This window comes from Perca flavescens, chromosome 19 (assembly GCF_004354835.1).
Source record: "Perca flavescens isolate YP-PL-M2 chromosome 19, PFLA_1.0, whole genome shotgun sequence".
NCBI classification, from domain to species: Eukaryota; Metazoa; Chordata; class Actinopteri; order Perciformes; family Percidae; genus Perca; species Perca flavescens.
In genome coordinates, this window is record NC_041349.1 from 20,233,471 (window position 1) to 20,249,291 (window position 15,821).

Sequence of the window (15,821 nt, forward strand, 5' to 3'; positions counted from 1 at the left end):
TTTTAAAAATTATAGCAACCTTGGTTGGATCGTCCGCTCCACAATTGAACTTTTAATGCGTGGAAAGAGAAGCCAACTGTCTGTACAGTATGTGTGAAAACAGCTTTATCTTTAGAAACAATGATAGGGGAAACTTATTATCGGGGTTGTCTTATATTCTGGTCAATACGGTAGTTTCTTGTTGGTTGCATCTAGTGAAAATGTCAACTTGACATGCTCAAATGCAAATTGATTTTCTCTACTCAAGTGATGCATTGCAAATGTACAGTTGAAAGGTTTAAACCTGATCACTATGTCTTAAATGGAGAGCATCTCAAACCAATGTGCCATTTTTAGTGTTTCACCATACTCAGCCATAGAGATGTTTAATGTATGAATTTTAAATTATTTTAATATCTCTACCATCCAAATTATACCATTAAGTGCTCCCATAGTGTGGTCCATACAAGTAGCCTATATGCACGTCAATAAATATATGTACTTTATACTGGAGATTTCACACATCCTTCCTCCCCTTTCCCTTTTCTCCCTTTACACATTCAGTGAAAGACTTTTGTACCAATTTTTTTCTTTTTCATTTGCTTTTCTCGGTTAATTGTGTTAGAACACAGTCACATCTCAGCTGTCGCCACCAGTTGAAGCGATTGGCTGTGCTGCAAATCATGATGTACATAAATGCACGCAAACTGACAAATTGAAAAGAACTCTGTGTCAGACAGATCAAACAGCTGTAGATCCGCTCTGGACTCCTATTTGATTAGAAAATAATTATGACCTCGGCTTATCCAAGTGTGAAAAACTGGAAGTGTACTGTGAGTGTGTGTGATCAGAGTTCACTGAGAGCTTGACTAAAAATGACAATGTAGGCTACATGAAAGTAAATGTATCTCGATATTTAGATCTGCTCTGAAAGCACATCAGCAGGTATCTCTGTGCACAGAGGAAAGCATGTCAGTAGGGAGAATGTATTTTTGGCGGAGCGCATTGCCGATAACCAGGATTGTAAAAAAAACGTCATCATATGTTGCTGATAAGTTTATTATTTTAAATTCGCACTAAGGCTGGGCAATATATCAATATCATGATAGGAGTAGGCCAGTGACACACCGCAATACTGGTGACGTGACACAACCGTGATGACGACATCACCGCATTTTTTTTCATTTATTTTATTATATTTTTTGTCAGTGAAAGTGACAGGAGTGCATATGTCGTGTGATATAAGTATAATGAAAACCATAATTATTGTTATCACTGGCTGTCTTCTATCCGATATTCAAGTGATTATGGAGGACAAAAACAAGTTGGTCATCGCTTCAGCTTTGCACAAGAGGATGGACAGTCCAATAAATATGGGGATTTCTTTTTGTGTCCAATTATGAATTATTTCTAGGTTTGAGTACTTGTGATATCTACAGGTAACATTTATTTTTAATACGAGGTAGGGAAGGATATTTCTTCATTCTTAGCTGAGGTGGACACATTAATGTTAACGCTGCACTGTTTACCATTGCACTTTAGCCTAGCAGCTAGTGGAGTTTCCTTCTGCTTATTGGTTAATCCTGACGAAACAAAACCGCGTGGTTGAATTTCAGCCTGCATGCATGTTTTTGTAGCCTAAAACAGAGCAGCTTATATTGGTAGAAAGAAACAAATTTGTGTACTGCCAAGTCACCCTCTCTGCTCAGCTGCTAGCCTGCTGTGCTAATCCCCTAACAGGGGATTGCAGTTAAACGCAATATCGCAGGAATACGTTGCTCTTCACTGCGGTAAGAAAAAAAATCTATACCGTCACAGTCCTAGATACACATACTAGATATCGTCTTAAATTTTGGATATTGTAATATCTAATATGGCATATCTTTTGTCTTTTCCTGGTTTTTGTGGCTGCATTACAGTTAATTGTTGCAATTTTCATAATTTACCAGACTGTTCTCGCAGTTCTACTTGCCTTTACCACTTAGTTATTATATTCACATTTGATTTTGTTTTTTTAGAACTCTCATTGTGTAGATATTTCGTGAAAGCACTACTAGTCAACTCTATAATATTGTTGGAATATCGATATAGGTATTCGGTAAAAAAAGTTTTGTGGTATTTGAGTTTCTCCATATTGGCCAGTCCTAATTCGCACCAAATTGAATAAAAACTATAAGAAACTGTGAAGATATTTATTGAAAGATATTTATCTTTTTGTTCAAAGTTCGAATCATGATAATTTGTAGACCGAAAGGCAGAAGCAAAACATCTAGCCTACTTAACAGTGCATTCTCATCTGAGTAACAACATCCTACGTCACTGACAATATGCTCACTTCAGTGTTTGCCAATATGTGGCAGATCAGAAGCCATGTTTAAACTAGCATAATGAATGCTAGACAAACTGAATTGCCAATATTGCAGTGCACAAGTGCAAATACATAACTTATTTGATTCACTGGCATGTCCCTAAACCAAGGTCAAAACCAACTGACTACATAACCCAAGCAAAAATAGAAGCTACAGCCATACATCCAATAGCTTAAACCTTTGACTCAATACCACATACATTTCATTCACTAGGTGAAAAAATAACAGAGTCTGGACAAGGACAGTCAATTGTTCAAGGCCAGTAAGAAGTTGACCTAGTCTCAATCTCCAAAGACATATGGCCAATGAGTATATCTTAGTAGTGATGTGTACTGTTCCTAGTGTGATACAAGTAGACCAACACAGACAGTTAGGTCCATCATTTTTATTTGAAGTTAAAGCACCATGTCAAGTAATCCAAACCCAACCCAGGGCTATTAACTTTTTTCACCATCCTCCTGGAACCGTCACAAAATACAACTTAAGTGGTCATGAAATGAATTTGGACCACCCCGAAATTAAAAACTTAGTTTTTCTACATTATAATTAGAATAATTGAAAGTGCCCTTTAACAAATAAATCATGAAAATTATTATATGATCAATCAACCTTTATATTTAAATTCATATGAAAAGATTAGAAACTAGAGGTGAATCAAACCACAAACAAAGGACAAGTTGGCAACAACAGTGCTGTCCTTAAAAAGAAGTTCGCCATTTTTGGGGGGCCCTATGCAAAACAAGTTTTTGTATAGGGCCCAAAAAAAGCTAGAAACGGCCCTGCGAGTTAGTGTTTCTTAAAAGGAGCTGCTAGACAGGATGCATCATGTCAGAGGAAGAGGCGCAGCATGTTGCCAAGTATGAAATGCAATAGAGATCTCTCTGCAGCCCTATGTCCTACAGGGGATGAAGAAAATTAAGTAATCTTGAGTGGTAACTTCAGTGACATGATTTGAGCGGTTGCAGAGTTTTGACTTTTAACGTAACGTTATCGTCAGCTGCTGACTTGTTGGCTGTTAACTGTAACGTTACGGTTAACATTAAACAGGCTAACGTTAGCTAACTGGTAACGTTAACAATAACATTAAAAAGCTTACAATTAACAGCATTAACATACAACAAAATCGCTAGCAAGCTTACCAACTTGAGTTTAATTTCCCGTTGCAGCTGTCGTGAGGTCAGGGTCTGGCTCCGCTCTTTTTTTTCGTTTGCTTACTTGATGTAACATTCAATTGCAGCCGTATCCCACCATGGGACACCATTGTACATCACTTTACAGTCAATACTCTGAATAAAAATGACGGCCCTACTGTCTGTGTTGGGCTACTACTTTTTCAGTGCTGGGGTTTGTCATTTAGCCTACATGACAATGCATAAACGCAACACCAACTATTTCAGGTGCTAAATATTGATGTAACACCAACTCAGTGCTTCAGCTTACATTAAATGTTGGGCTCGGGTTGGTTTAGACAAAAAAAAGACAATGTCTGGACTCGAATGGATTTTGGAGATATGCTGCCTTGTCGTTTCATTACTTAACCATAATCTCCGCCGAAATGACCGGCAGCTCGTGGTGCTCTGTATCCGGCTGAGAGTCACCTATTCTCTTATAACTGAACCACCGCTGACCTGAGGGAGCACCATGCGGAGCACCAGAGGCGGTGTTGAGGACCTCTGTTGCGGCTCAGCACATCTACTAAATGCTGCTGATACGACCGAGCTGTGATGGAGGTCTGTAGCGGCTTAAGCAACTAGCAACCGCCGCTATGTAGCACGGAGCTCCTCTTTGATGTTATTTCTTTTTTTTTAACCACTAGTTACTATGAAGGAGCTTGCTACACGTATGCTACATTCATGAGACCACGGGATGTTAATGTATGTTACTCAGCAACAGGTTAAAATAGGGGCAAGGTTGCACAACTAAAGTCAAAATGATTTTAACTTTTAGTGAGGAACGAGTGAATTACCTGTATGTGTGAAAACCGCTTTCTCACGCATCCGTTTTGTCGTTGAATATATAGCATAATTACAGAAATTTTGTCTCCCCAAAAAAACAAATGGTAGGGAAAACACTCAAACCAATTTATATTTCCACAAAATTGGCATGAATAATCATAATGGTATATTTTTTTTTTTTTATTATATATATATATATATATATATATATATATATATATATATATATATATATATATATATATATATATATATATATAAAAACTTGTTTTGAACAATTTCTTTGTCATTTGCAGATTGATTTTAAGTAGGGACAAATTGAAAAAGGGCCATATTGCCCAGCTAGTTACATAAGATGGACAGCTGCAGACTACAAGTGCTAATTGCATCAACACTCAAACCTCCCAACACATCAAGGTAAAACAACTTTTACTTTGCCGTTTTGCCAGAAAATCTACTGTATCACCCTGTATATCAACATTGTGATAGAAAATCATAATGAAGGATTTTATCATTATCATCCCTCCTATACTCTAACTCTACTCCAGACAGCACAAATATGAAAAAGAATGAGTATCTAAATATGGTTTCAAAGTTCAAGGGGTAAAACAATGCAAAACCTGTGTTCCATTGTTTTGCCTTACAGACTAAAAATAACAGACATGACATGATCCAAAAAGATAACTCAATTATTGCCATACCCAAAAACTAAAAGAAAGGTTTGGTCAATACACAATACACAAGGGTTCTTATTGCATTAGTCCAAATATTTGATTTAGGTAATTGCAACATTAATAATATTAAATGGACTGTGTTTATATAGTGCTTTTCTAGTCCTAACAACTACTCAAAGCACTTTTACATAGTACAGGAACCATTCACACACATTCATACACTGTGGCCGAGGCTGTAACCCCAAGGTGCAACCTGCTCATTAGATAAACATTCACACACATTTACACTCCGATGCACAACATCATGGGCAACTCAGGGTTGTGTCTTTCCCAAGGACACTTCGACATGGGACTGCAGGGCCAGGAATTGAACCACCAACCTTCCGATTGGCATGCGACCGCTCTACCACCAAGCTACATCCTTAATGTCAAATGAGTTTTCTCATCAGGTTTCAACTTCAACTGATTAAAGCAATACTGATTGAGGTTAGTACAGTCAACATCAAAACCATACACTGCAAGCACTCCATTCATTTAAGGATGGGGGCTTTAACACTGCAGGTCAACTTAATCTTACTGCTGCTTTTCCATCGGTTATAGGTCTTAAATTATAACACTAGTTGGTGACTGCAAAATATACAAACTGGTCATTTTTTTTTGCAGTTTTGTTAACATGGCAAAAAAGGGCACAAATAGACATTTTAAAAACCCAAGTAATGTTCAGCCAAGTTTTTCATATGCCAAAAATCATAATTCTAAGACACTAACAGACTCCCCACATGCATATAACAGGAAAAAGCAGGCCACAAGAGAACATATTGTGTTAAAAGAAAATAACTTACTTCAAATATCCATTTCACATGTTTTACCTTTTATTCTCAGTACAAAGCACAAACACTGGCTATTGTCCCGCTTGAGAGTGCCACAAGGAAGAAATATTTCATTAGATAAACACTTGGAAGAGAAAGCTTGGCAAGATGCATTTCCCCAAAAAATTGAGTCAGGCTTTCACTGTGGGCAGCCAGCAGCCTCCTCTTAGTGCAGTCATTTGAGTGTGGAGCATCTTGTTTCCCTAGAGGCCTTGCCTCATAGTTTTCGTCAGAAACTATCCCCAGATAAAGACCACAAGGTTCTTTTTTGTTTTCTCATCATTGCTAAGATAAACCCATCCACCTCCACAATTTTACCCCACTGAGCAGGCTGCCTTTTAGGACTCATTAAAGTGTAGTGTGTTTAGTTATTGGTACTCTCAGATCCCACAGCATTCTCACAAGGGGGAGAAAACCTCTGCAAGCAGCATTACTATGAAGAGAATGCAGAGATTCCTAATTTAAATACAGTGAACGATTTTGACTTCACACTCAAGCTGAAGTTAACTATATTGTCACTATGACAATATTAAAAAAAAAAAAAAAAAAAAAAACATAAGAGGCATTCCAAAATAACGACAAAGCTTTGTCATTCCTTTACATGCAAGTGGTTCATTCAAATACTTAGACAGTTCCTATACTCCGTTTTGTGGCTTAGCCATGTATCATGCTTCAACCCTCTGAAGCTGGAGGTGCTGGCCCTGTTTAGCAGATCACTGATCGTGCTAATTAATTACATGGAAAAGTCACTGAGTGGGTGTTTAGATAGATTTCACAGCTGATCAAACTCTTGACTGAAGTACAGCTGGAATTCAACGGGTATGGAATCAATCAACCTGCTAACATTATGTGCCTGTATGCTGTTCAGCCACTGTAAGTACAACAAATTAAGCAACATGATGTCACAATGGGTTCTGAGAAATTGTGACAAGTATTATTCACAATTTTGTGTACACTAAATGATTAATTAAAAATAAGATTCATTAATAAAAATTGTTAGTTGCAGCCCGAATCCTGTTCACTTGTCAAACTCCTGATGCACTACTATACCTGAGGATAGACGTTTATGACAAATGTAAGCTGCAACCAAGAATACCAAGTCCTTTAGCTCTAAAGTAAATCAATCTAAATGATGTATTTAAGTCCCAACTGCCACTTGAGGATATATCTTCAATTAACAGCAGCTTCAGTAAAGGCCATCAAGCAATCTAGTCTAGCTAACATTTGTGACTGCCATACCTGCAAATATTGATTTTTTTTTTAAATAAGTTTAATTTCCTTTGATTGATTTGGGCGATAAGGGGAGGCAGCAACAACGTTAAATACACTAAACTCTGTTGTTAGTATGTCTTATACACAACAGGAATCCACATCGGTCAGCCTGAACAATGAGTGTTTATTTTTTCTTTCTAGTCACACTGATTCATACTTTTAATGCATTGCCAGCAAAGTGGTATACAATGGTTTTATTTAATTACGCATTGGTTGAAAATGCTTTGGCATCCGTTTTCTTCATCTGTCAATTTCAGTGATTATATAAAACAATATACCATATAGTCCATTTCTTTAAGAGCTTTTACGGGATCAAAACACTTGATAAAACAATTTTTTGACAAACACTAGATTGATGAGGGGGAATGCAGTAGAACTAAGATTTTGTCATACATAAACAATTGGGCAAATCGGTCCATTTACTGATCTGAGTAACTGTAGAACTTCTTGAACTTGAAGCCAACAGTGAGATCATCATGTACTGATGTGACACCGAGCACTTAAAGTGAGGAGGCACGAATCTCTACTAGCTCCTCAGAGGATTAAATTGACCAAGTACGCGTGACAAGCTGCAGAGTGAAGAACTCCAGAGTGCACACACTGACATGCACAGCCTGTCCTTGAAAACTAAAAGCCCACAAGTAACGGTTCAAAATATCCCATCTGAAAACATAGATGTGACCAGTCTACCCACACACTGAAGTGTGTGAAGGCAAATGCTACAACATACAATGCTGTAAAATGATCCAGACTACTTGTACCTTGATAACAAAAACAAGGTGTAGTGTGATGGTAGTACTGTGGAGCAAAAACAGTACTACAATTAACTATGGTGAAGTTATGCTTAGGTGTAATTCATTTTTTTTATGTAGCTGTCCCTGGTGTGCAGTGAAAGCTTTACTACTTTGATTTGAATTGCACCTGGTCAGTTGAATTCTGTAGCCAACTTTGAATCATCTTAATTAGGGAACATGGTTGAGCATGTAAATTACATCACTTGATAGCAAGACGACTCCGGTCTTAGACGTTGCTACCAGGCCACACCTCAAAACTCTGCTTAGTGTTACAATGTATCTTTTCTCTACCACTCTACCATACCAAAAATCAAGGAATTGCTGTAATCACCATTTATAATACACACTGGTGCGCCTAACTTTTTTATTTAGGTGCACTAGGGCTGCTCGGAAAAAATTATTTTGGTCAATATTGAAATCACGATTAACACGATTACTCATTAACATTTGGATATAATGGATAGCGTCCAGGGTATAATCTGTTAGTGTCCTTTATCTCACAGAGAGAGTGTTTGGATCAGAATAAAATCTGTTTTACTACTGTGAGTTGGTTCAGCTTTACAGCTATCACACAACGTTACACAGCTAATGAACAGTTCCACAGACATAACACAATATGCATCTCACATCAACTTAACTAACGGCTAACGTTAGCTGTTCCCAGACAACTGAATTGGTTTTTTTTGCTCACCAAACGCTGCTGCCATCTTTACTCGCGCTGAGTTTTTAAATTCCAGCGGATGATATGCACACAACTTGCCTCCCTGACTGGCTTCGGGATGAGCGGCTGTGCGCATGCGGATGTGCGCATGCCATTCAGAACACAAGACAAAATAGTGTTCTTGCAAGACAAAACATGGCAAAATAATCGTTTTTTTCTTGATTATACTATTTTGGTCATCGTTGGGAGCCGAAATCAAAATTCAATTCCACAGCGCTAAGGTGCACCAGCACAAAATTTAGGCGCACCCAAATTTTTCCTTGCGTCGCTGTTACCGCTGAATGGCGATACACGATATATAGCTCTGTATTTGTTTACAAAGTGGGCTAAATGTTCAGTTTTAAGTCAAAGCCACTTTTCACAAGCTCTTTTATTAAAACAGATTGTGATTAAAATAAAATGCAAAGACCGCTGCAACAAATGTAAATGAAAGTTATCTGAAATAAATAGCCTAGGCTATATTAAAAAATATATATCTCTGAGAAAGCTCCTTCACTTGTTTTCAACTATAATAGACTGATTAAAAAAGAAAGAGGACGCCCGGATAGCTCAGTTGGTAAATATAGAGGTTCGACTCCGACCTGCAGCCCTTTCCTTTATGTCACCCCCCTCTCTCACCTCTCACGTCTTCAGCTTTCCTATCAAAATAAAGGCTGAAATCTTGAAAAAATAAAAATAAATAAGTAAAATAAAACAGAGAAAGACATAGGGAGAAAAAGGGAGAGAGAGGGAGTGCGATGGACTGAAGCGTATGCTACCCACAGAGTGACGGCTGACTCATTATGAATGGGTAAAGCATGGGTCGAATGCACTGACGGGTCAGCGGCGTTACACACGTCTTGCGTAGGCTTTGAAATGTCTGTACCGTCACTGCGCTGCATTTTTATGAACTATGACAATGTGGCCATGGGTCACATCTCTCCAGCAGGTCCAGCAGGCTCCGTTCCGTCTCTTACACGCTATTAACGAACTGAAGTTAGTTGCATTTAATAACTTCTGTGTTTTTCACCGTAGCGGCCGCAATAACAGAGAGTTACCAGCGGAAACACTGGTACCAATACAGGTTTCCCTCTCATACTTAATATACAGCTGTGTTAACAATTACAACTGTAGACAAATGTCAGCAGTGTGGACCGGCGGCACGGTGTCTCTCCATGTTGCAGGGAACCGTGTGTGAGTGAATGGGGGCGGGGCTGCATGGAGGAGAGATCCAAACACAGGCACAGCTTTACAGAAGGAATGGGTCATGTAACGCAACATTAAACCATATCGATATAAACGACATCGCTTCGTTCGTGGAGAGGCAGCGGATGCGAGGACGTTAGGTGCACCGCTGCAACCTAGGAAAAATGTTAGTCGCACCCTTACAAATTTTGGTCGCACTCTAGAGCCCTGGGGGTGTCACGATTCTCCAAATCCTCGATTCGAATAAATGGTCACGGTTCGATTTGATTCTCGATTTAAAAAACAAACATTTTTAAAGCACAGGTTGCAATGCCATTTTTAGACTAGACGTTTATGCAATATACTGACCTTTGTTCGTAATGTACCACACTACATTGTCAAATGTAGATGTGTTAAAACATCTATTAACATAATGTAACAATAACTTACTATGTATATCTTCAGTCAATTGGAAACTTGACAATTTGTCAATAAAGTAAAAAGGAAAAAAAAAAGTTTGGGGGCAGACGCTTTTTAAGCCCCCAACGTCATCTTCCAGGCAGCGCTGCCTGGAAGGTACTTGGATTAGGCAATGGTTAGGTGCCTTGAAGACTACTGTCGCAGTGCTGCCTTGAAGGCTTGGTTGGGGGCTTAAAACACCATCGAGCCAGCACAGCGGTCTTAGCAGACATAGAGGGCGACTCGGCAGTCTGCTAACTCGTTGCTCTCTCTAACATAACCAATATAAGCGGCTATGTTTAGGCTACAAAATGTGCATGCATGCTGAAATTCAACCGTGCGGTTTTGTCGGGATTAAGCTATAAACAGAGGAAAACTCCGCTAGCTGCTAGGCTAATGTGCAAGGGTAAACACAGAATATGGAACACGCACATAGCAGAGCTTGCAAACTGTGGCTTTTTTGTCAATGCGAACATTGTCATCATAACTCACTGGAAATCCAAAATACTTCCACACCAGCGACTTCAGTGAAAGAGGTTCTTCCTCTTTCTGTCGAGGAGGTTGACTTGCAGCACTTCAACACGTGTTTTTTTCCCCACTCGACAAGCCGACCGGACGTGACATGGGGGCATGGCAGCATCGACGATTCCATTTTTGTATTCTAAATTCAAGATTGTAACTTAATTTCGGTCGATTTCGATACACCCTTAATATTTATTGATACATTTTGGATTTTTGTGTCCTGTAAATATTAGATGGAAATCCAGGAGTATAGGTTTTGCATTTTGTTGCCATTTTGCTTGTATAATACATCTGTAGCAAAAGAATAAAAAGGTGATTGTTTATTGTTATGAATAAGTGTTAACTCATTGGGGTACAGTGATGCTACTTAATATCAAATAATCAATGCCAAATGTATTTATTCTGAATTTAGGGTAAGTACATTTTCAGATACTGGCCTTGTTGCTTTTAATAATAATAATAATAATAATAATAATAATAATAATAATAATAATAATAAGTGCTCGGGCCATATATTATTAAAAAAAAAAGATGACAGTGTGATGCTAAACCTGGGCTTAATATTAGATGCTGATGCCAGTGCTACAGAATTACCTGCCATGATGGCTGGAAAAGCAAGATAAACCATACATATACAAATGACAACACTTTAAGTCAGAGTGGTTAAAACTAATAAGAAAGTGACATTTGTGATCATTTGGCACTGGGTTCATCACTGAGGTTGTGACGTGTCAGTCTGTTAAGTGCCTCAGCTATTTACTGGAGGTCTCAGACTATTAACCTTACTTTGACAAAACACTAAAATTAGGGTTTAGACATTACAATGCAGTTGCTTTGAGCACCAATCCAATAATTTAAAAAAATAAAAATAAATGGAATGTTTATTTAACTACCTCTGCTTCTCACCATCATAGGCCTACACACCAATACAGCCAAACAAACACATCAACACTCACCACATAACACCTATACAGAGCATGAGATATGGTTATCTATAAAAGCTGCTGTGATGCAGTGACACTGCATTGCTGGCCTCCAGTAATAACCCACACACATGCAGAGGGAGGGCCACCCTGTGGCCAACAGACAATGAGAACCAAATAAAAACAGTCCTGTGCAGCATCCACAGAGCCCAGGGAGTAGAGGGAGGGGCCATAAAGAGAAAAGGGGGGGATGGGATGGACATTTAAGGACAAAGGGGGCAAAACTGCTTTTTTTCTTTTTGCTAAAGACACCCACTATATACAAGAGCTGTCAATCATCTATATCATTTGAATTGCATTTGTTGTTTTTTAAATATTCAAATAATATTTGTATGTTTAATGCTCAAATGAAGCCTGTTAAAAATATTTACTACACTACTACGTCAATGCCACTATCAACATGTAGTTGTTTTAACACGTTCTGTCCACTAGAGGGACTTCCAACATCAGCCTGGCCTTGAAGGGGATCTACATCATGGCGCATTGCATTTCTTGCACGCCACTTTTACGTTCACTTTCCACCACGAGCACACAGCGACCAACACAAAGCAACAGAAAACTTAACATTAACAAATGTATTGAACAGTTAACTGTTATAAAGGCTAACGTGCATGGATAACTAAGCCAAATGGTGCCGTCACTATTTTAGTGATTTGTAAGCAACTGGTTTCTTGCAGATTGTCACGTTACGGAGAATACAGCTATTAAAAGGTAATATATGAAGTTGAAGCTAACTGACAGCTGTAGGGCAGCTACATAAACTTTAGCTGTCTCCATGAAGCTCCCAACTAAGCTCCTATAACTCTTGACGCAGTTAGGAAACAAGAACAAGCTAACAAATGATACCATAAGCATTTTGGCTTAGTGGATGTCAATTTTAAAGACTTTAAAAGTATTTCCCATCCTTCTTTTGATTTCCAACCGCAGCCCGTCACTCCCATTGTAACGTTACTAACATTACTCGGTATGTAACATTAGCTCCGTGATCTAAGACCTCTCAATGTCTTGTTTCTCTCTCCCACTAACTTATTCATTAGATGTGACATTATAAAAGCATTTTTGTTTTCACATGCGGGTAGGCCAAGGCGAGAAGAGGGAGATTCGTTAACGTTAGACAAAACATTTATTGAATAGTAATTTCATCATTCTAATGGTATGCTTTTTTACCATTTAAAATTATATTTGACTTTGGAATTTGTTCTAACAGCCCTACTGTATACTAACCCAGTTTTGATAGCAGCACACATTTCTGTACAAAGCACAGTGATGTGGCCTTTGGAAGTTCACTCACTGTCCTGCATTTTAGTCACTCGGTCAGCAGCCTTTATTTAGAAAGGAAAACGTGGGGGCTCAATAATACACAAAGACAACCGCTCTTATCTCTTGTCACTCTCAGTAGCACTGAGGCTGCTGAAATTGTGGAAGTTGTATGGAAACTGAAGAGGAAAAAGACCTAAAAACCGCATAAATGTATATATAGAAATAAAAAAACGTGGGCATCTCTGAGTACTACCTATACTAAAGCTGGACTTGTGATGAGATCTGCAATGACACTTAATTTGAATTAAGATCTCCTGACGCTTGACATTACGCATATTATAGCAAACTTGCACAATATCACTACTCACTACTAAGTAAGTGTGCTCTTAAAACCACAAACACCCAAATAAAAATGGAACCTGATTTAGGCCATTTCTTATAAAAAATTGTTTTTGTATTTTTGGCATACAAAGAATTGTGGTATTTGTATTACTTAAGTTAAGTAGTTAATTTGTTCAGGTGACTGGGGAAAAAAGCAGCACTGTCAACATTTTATTTTGCTGGGCAGTCCCCTTATGCCCACAGGACCACAGATATCCTGTGTGTTGGCAACCTCGTGGTAAATTAACTGGTCAGGCTCTTGGCTGCTGGCTCCACAATATATAATCTTTTCATGACCTACCAACTGAAGATTACTCACTGCAGACTGCCAACTATAACTCCGATGCCTGTGGCTTCAGCACATTCACCTGCTCAATATTCAAGACCAAATACTACAATCATAAGCACAGAAAAAAAGGTAGTAGTATTCTTTCAAAGTAGAAAGAATACACCTTTGGTTACATCATAGATTACAATTGAAGACTTTTCCTCAAAGCCCTTGAGCACAAAAACTATAATGAACAATACCCTGTTCCTTTGCCTGGAGTTGAATAAACCCCAAAACATCCTTAGACTATTTACAAGTGGACATATGAGTAACCGTATCAATCACCATGATATCAGGTAGTTAATTATGATTACTGTCATTAATGTCAAACATCACATAGCAAAATACGGTTCCATCTACTACTGAATGAAAAACCCATGGGATACACTGTCACAATAATGGCCATTGTGTGTACACATTGTGAATAAATTCACAGCTAAATATATATTCTGCTAGTTTTAATTCAGGAATTGATAAAGCCATTTCTGCAGTAGCCTACTGAAAATGATTACCAACAGCAATGGCATAATAGTACTAAAAAGGTACACCTGCTACATTGCTCAATAAATGCATGCTATCTTCATATATGGTCCGAATTAACCCGTAAAAACGTAAACTGCCGATTGAAACCAACTAAGGTAAGGTGTTTCTAATTAGGCGAACTACAACGTAAGGTGGATCAAGGGGGAGAGTTGCCTTGCTTAACTAATTGATTAATCTGTGACACCTGTGCTACTGCACAATAAGATCAACTGCGACTGAAAATGGGTTCATGCTAAATCCAAATTACTGAGTAAATAATCCCAAACCAATGTTGCCTATAGCAAACGCTAAATCAAGGCCAAATTTTTGATAGGCTTGACCAATTTTTTTTTTTTATTGCATTTAATCGTAACTTTGTGAAACTGCACCTCCATGCTAGTCTTTATTAAGGTTAGACCAGCATGCAGTGTGGGTTAGTCAAACGTACGTACGCGATTCGGACAATTTGCCAATGCAAGCTTTTATTAACACAGCCAGTGGAGAATCAAGACTGCGGCGTTTATGAAACTGTTCAATTCTTAATACATGTAGCTAGTGTTTTGCATGCTAGCTAGCACCGAAATGTGGGTCTGCGCTTGCTAGTACATAAATTATGCATTTGGCTAGCTTAACGTTGGATAATGCTGGCCGTTATGTCACGTTAAAACACGAATATTTCCTATGAAGTTCTGCCAGCAACATGTCCGACTTGTTGGCGTGCTTGCCAGCATCTTGTTGGACCTTGCTAGCAACCGTAACTCGTTAAATGCGCTTTTTCTATGTACATTTTCGGCACAGTTGATTTTGCGAGCTCATATTTTCAGACTATTCCTTTGTGGTGTCTTACCTTGAGGTGTTAAATAGGCGCCACGCGTATTTATTAATGAAAAGTCTGCAGACATCAAACTTTTGGTCTCAGTATTTGCGCAGTGGAAAAGGGGGCGGTGGCGGGAACACGTCCGCCCTAAGTAAACTACTCAGATACTCAGCCAATCAGCGAAGACCCAGTCTCTACACCGGAAATACACTCACTATCAAGTAATTGATTTGCTGCAGGTGTACTTTTGCTTCATGCTACCTGCCTAGCCTGAGTGCCATTACGAGCAAAATGTCAATGCAAAGGAAAAAAAAACACACAATAAAAATGCTGGAGCAGTGGCCCTAAACCAGGGTCCCTGGGGTATTCAGGTGAAACAAGCCAAATTATAGATTAGAGTTTAATTTAATTAACTACAATTAGGCTACATCAGGAAATTATAGCTAAGCATTGCTGTTTCTATTTCACATGTAATTGGCTCAACTGTTACCTTTGCTTCTACAAGACAGACAGTATTTTGTATTAATATAGGCTAGGTATAAAAAGCAAAACCTAATCAAATGGGAATGCTGATACTAGTGGCCTCTGGCATGAAAAAGATTAATTAAACCCAGTATGTGATTTATTTTAGTAAGCTATAGGAACTGTAGGCTTGTCTACGTTTTACAATTAAGATCTGCGTAGGAATTCAAAAATCCCATTCAAATAATTATGCCTATGATAGCAGAATCTAGAACGAATCATCCAGTAAC

General features: G+C 38.4%; 1 protein-coding gene across 4 annotated transcripts in view; it reads right to left on the bottom strand.

The window, feature by feature from the left end:
* Positions 1 to 15,220, bottom strand: part of LOC114545781 (ELAV like neuron-specific RNA binding protein 2) — a 50,738-nt gene extending 35,518 nt beyond the window's left edge. For all 4 annotated transcript variants that reach the window (XM_028564303.1, XM_028564301.1, XM_028564302.1 and 1 more), the window contains exon 1: positions 15,100 to 15,220. The gene's annotated coding sequence lies outside the window, so the exon portion shown is untranslated. The remainder of the gene's footprint in view (positions 1 to 15,099) is intronic.
* Between the last annotated feature and the right edge of the window lie 601 nt (positions 15,221 to 15,821).